The sequence below is a fragment of the Cebus imitator genome, unplaced genomic scaffold, assembly GCF_001604975.1.
Source record: "Cebus imitator isolate Cc_AM_T3 unplaced genomic scaffold, Cebus_imitator-1.0 Scaffold283, whole genome shotgun sequence".
In the NCBI taxonomy this organism is placed as follows: Eukaryota; Metazoa; Chordata; class Mammalia; order Primates; family Cebidae; genus Cebus; species Cebus imitator.
This window is the reverse complement of record NW_016107598.1, coordinates 67,092-72,182: the sequence shown is the minus strand read 5'-3', so window position 1 is coordinate 72,182 and position 5,091 is coordinate 67,092. Positions and strand designations below refer to the sequence as shown.

At 34.6% G+C, this 5,091-nt stretch overlaps 1 non-coding gene across 1 annotated transcript; it reads left to right on the top strand.

Annotated features, from left to right (window-relative positions):
* The first annotated feature begins 1,159 nt into the window (after positions 1-1,159).
* Positions 1,160-1,285, top strand: LOC119467389. Its single transcript, XR_005195921.1, has one exon. It is a non-coding gene; the product is annotated as a U4atac minor spliceosomal RNA (small nuclear RNA).
* Positions 1,286-5,091: the final 3,806 nt, after the last annotated feature.

Genomic DNA, 5,091 nt, shown 5'->3' with positions numbered 1-5,091 from the left:
TATGTAAACTGAGAACCAAATCAAGATCTCAATCCCATTTACAATAGCCAAAAATAAAATGCCTAGGAAAACATTTAGCCAAAGAGGTGAAAGAACCTCTACAAAGAGAACTGCAAAATGCATATGAAAGAAAGCATCAATGACACAAACAAATGAAGAAAATTCTACATTCATGGATTGGAAGTATCAGTATTGTTAAAATGACTATACAGCCCAAAGCAATATGTAAATTGAATATAATTTCTATCAAATTACCAAATTTACTTTTCCAATAATTAGGAAAAATAATTCTAAAGTTCATATGGAACCAAAAAAAGCCCAAAGAGCCAAAGCAATCCTAAGCAAAAAGAACAAATCTGGAGATGCCACATTGCCTGACTTCAAATTATACTACAAGGCTATAATAACAAAACAGCCTGGTACTGGTACAAAAATAGACACATAGATGAATGGAACAGAAAGGGAACCCAGAAGTAAAGCTACATACCTACAACCAACTGATCTTCAATAAAGTCTACAAAAGTAAACAATGGGGAAAGCACATCCTATTCAATAAATGGTGCTGGGAAAACTGAAGAAAAACGAAACTGAACCCCTGTCTCTCACCATATACAAAAATTAACTCAAGATGGATTAAAGACTTAAATGTAACACCTGAAACTATAAAAATCCTAGAAGAAAACTTAGGAAAACCTCTTCTGGATTCTGGCCTAAGCAAAGAATTTATGATGAAGATGCCCAAAGCAAATGCAACAAAATCAAAAATAGAGAAATAAGATTTAATTTAAAAAAAAGTCTGCACAGCAAAAGATAGATAGGAGTTCAGTATACTAAAAAAAAAGAAAAAGAAAATACCTCTGCACAGCAAAAGAAATCATTGACAGAGTAAACAAACTACCAAAATGCAAATTATGCCACTGACAAAGACCAATATCCAGAATCTACAAGGGACTCAAATTCAACAAAGTAAAAACAACCCCATTAAAAAGTGGGCAAAGGACACAATCAAGCATTTCTCAAAAAAAGAAATACAAAGGGCCCACAAACATAGGAATAATTGCTTGACCTCACTAATCATCAGACCTCACTAATCTCTTTCTCTTGTCAATGACCCAGTCTCAGGTATGTCTTTATTAGCAGCTTGAAAACAGACTAATACACCGTCCTTTTCTTGGGGTTGCACTACTTTCCAATGAATGCATAGTGACGGAAGTACTACTAATGCCTACACAACACACCTGCATCAACTAGAGTTTTGCTTTACCTTGGTGCAATTTTTGGAAAAATGAAAACCTGCTAAAAATACAAAAAGTAATCAATTTGGTATCTTTTAAAAACATATAATAATAATAATAAAAGTCAAAAAGTGAAAAGGGAAAACTTATATACTCTTGGTGACAATGTAAATTATTTCAACCTCTATGGAAAACAGTATAGAGATTTATTAAGGAACTAAAAATAGAACTACCATTTGATCCAGCAATCCCACTACTGAGTATCTACCCGAAGGAAAAGAAATCATTATGTAAAAATGGCACCTGCGTTTGTATGTACATTATGGCACTATTCACAATAGCAAAGTCATAGAACTAACCTAAGTGTACATCAACAGTTGACTAGATAAAGAAAATGTGGTACATATACATCATGGAATACCAGACATACAAAGAAAAGCTGGTAGTAGTCTCACTGAAACTACTCCAGAAAGTCTAGCAGGAATGATTTTTCCTAACTAATTCTATAAAACTAGTATCATCCAGCCATAAAAAAGAATGAACTCATGTCCTTTGGAGCAGCATAGATGAAGCTAAAGTGAACTAACTAACTAACTCAGAACCAGAAAATAAAATAACACATGTTCTCACTTATAAGTGGGAGCTAAGCAGTGGGTACACATGGACATAAAGATGGAAATAATAAACACTGGGGATTCCAAAAAGGGTGGTGGGTGGCGGGAGAAAGGGCAAGGGTCAAAAAATTATCCCAAAGATAACCAGAGGTTACTTATATTAAGATGAGTTTATTCTAGCTAAAAGCAAAATTTAAAAAGAAGCTTATTTGTCTGTAAACTAATCTTTTGTCCTCACTAACCAGACAGCTACCTTTGTTGTTGTTGTTTCATTTTGGTTTGTTTTTGTTTCTGAGACAGAGTCCTACCCTGTCACCCAGGCTGGAGCACAGTGACAGAAACATGACTCACTGCAGCCTCGACCTCATGCACTCAAGCAATCCTCCTGCCTCAGCCTCCTGAGTAGTTGGGACCACAGACATGCACAACCACACCTGGCTGATTTCTTTTTTTGTAATTTTTGTAGAGATGAGGTCTTGCCATGTTTCTTAGGCTGGTCTTGAACTCCTAGACTCAAGCAATTCTCCCACTAGGGTCACCCAAAGTGCTGGGATTATAGATGTGAGTCACTGTGTCCATCCCAGTCAGCTTTCTAATTACTGGTTCTATATCCAAATTTCATTTAAGCTTCACAGTACCCTGTAAGGTACTATTACTATCCTAATTTTTCAGATAATGACACTGAGACTGACACAGGTCAGATAACTTGACTAAGGTCAAGATCTAGTAAAATGGAAAGCCAGATCTTCACCAGACTGTCTCCAGCCACTTGTGTGGTTAATTTATCTGTTAAATTGCTACACATAAAGCTTTTATTTGTCTGCCAAGCTTTGTTTAGTCTTCCTGATGCTGGACAAATTCAAGCAGTAACAAAACTAAGATTCTAGGCCAAAAAGTGAGGGCCAGACCATTTTCTGTGGCCACCCAGAGTCTTAAATAAGCCCTGACTTGGTATGTTGACAAGCTGATATACCCAGACAGTGTTTCCATCTAGTTATTCTTTAGTATTAAAAATATGAACTTTTAAACTATCACAAGTAACACACCCAAACTAGGAAATCTATTAAAAATGACCTCTTAATAAATATTCTTTCATTCAGTAACTTATTTAATGAATCACTAAAATATCTGAGTGTATCTGTAAATAGATTTTTCAGTTTTAGACACATAAAGATATGTTTATAAATATGTATTCAATGTTGACAGTAAAGGCAACAGGGATTTGGGACCTGTAAATTTGTATCACCCCAGACAATTGTTCTGATCCACGTTGCTCTACGTAGTAGCATGCTGATGAAGAGATAAAAGTTTTTACATGTTTTAAGCAAATTGACAATAACAAAGTTGTATTATACTGACAGCATGGGTTCTACAACATGTATCTTATTTTTAAAAGTATTTGTAAAATAAGGCTTCTATTTATTTGATCTTTATGAGAAAGAGGTCAGTATTATTGTCAAGTATTAGTCCATTGAGAATTTTATATTACAGTACAAGTGACTTTTCATCTGAAATTCACAAAGAAAAATATTGATTACCCAGATTGCTTATTGGAGTAACAGTCTTGTTAAATTAAGTATCCTGGATTATAAGAAATCCTATTATATTTCTGTAATGATTAAATCACTCCTTAAGAAGTATTTGTGTTGACTTTACTGCATTAGTAAATATAGCAAAGGAAAATGATGATCTCTGAGACCTGAGAATTTTGTCAATTCCTAAAATGCATTCTCAATATTCTCACCATAATTAACACAAAGTAGACTCTAAAAAATTAATTATTTTTTCTCCAGAAATATTAATTTCAGTCTTGGAAATTTGGAAGTCCAAAGAGACTATATGGTTGAAGATTCTGCAGTCCATTGCATCCTTGCAATGAAGTCCCATTTCTAAAAAATCACAATACACTAACAAAAGAGTAGTACTAAATAATATATACAGGTTACTTCTGATCAACCAATTTTCAATGATTATTCAATTTAAACACAATCAACCCATATTTTATTGTATAGACAAAATGGGGCAGTAGAAATAGCATGGGCTTTAGAATCCAAATCATGTTTAAATCAAGATTCATTGAAGTTACCATTTAATAGAATATCAGGGAATACTAGACAATTTATGAGGACCTTCACTGAGCACAAGTCTTTCATATTTAAAATGGTGTAATAATTCCTTTCTGACAGATTCTTACAAGGAAAGGGTCTAGTACAGGGCCTGTCACACAACTGGAACTCAAGAATATTTGTTCCAGTCCTGAAACAGGCAAAAATGTTGAGAGTTGAGAAAGAGAGGCAAGAAGTCTTAAAATAGTAACAACTATTATTATTTGAATATTAATATTGATCTTTTTGTTCATTTTATAAGTGATACTTAAAATCAGGTCATACTTTCCAAGTCTAACAAATAGAATTCAGAAAGGGAATATAGTCTCTGTTATTCTATCCATTGCCATAAGAATCTAGGAAAATCGGAGAGAAATCAAAACATGACTAAGAAATGTGACATCTTAAAACCTTTTTTTGTACAACTTTGTCAGAATTTTCATAGGTTTGCCTTTGATTTCAGCTAAAACATCATTATTTTGTCTAAGTAGGCCATCTCATTCTTCTCAATTGTAAATTCAGCTCATGCTCTCAGAATAAGATCCTTTCCCCCAACACCTTTGCTTTCCATTTAATACCCTCTGATACTTTTCTCCAAAATCCCTATAACAAATATTAACTTACATGCAAGGAAAGCAAGCAGGTTTTCAAAATGGGCCAGGGGTGGCATTCTTAAAAATAACTCTGAGGAACAACATTCATATCCAATAAAAACATGAGCAGAATTCAAAATAGTTATGGTGTGGGATTTGTACATTTATCTGCTCTTTGAAAAGTTAAAATAAATATGAAAAATTCCATAAAATCCAAACCAAAAGTCACCTGCCATCACTACCACTCTGCCCTTTCCAATAAACACTTGTTGGCAGAAGCAAGAGGGAAGTCTAAGTTTCTTGCCTCTTGAAGTGACAAGCACATTCTTTCCTCATTCATCAAGCTGCTTTTCTCCCTCCAAAGCTCCAGCTGTTCTCAAAACCCAGACATTGTTCCCTTCACTGGCTGGCCTCTAGCTCTAAGTCTCAGCCAAGACTGCTTCTCTCTGAAACCTCTCAGGGACACTAACAGCCAGGACTTGGAAGACTGTGCCTACTTAAAGCAAGTTGAGTTTTTGGCCGGAAGAAAAAGAGGGAGAGAAAA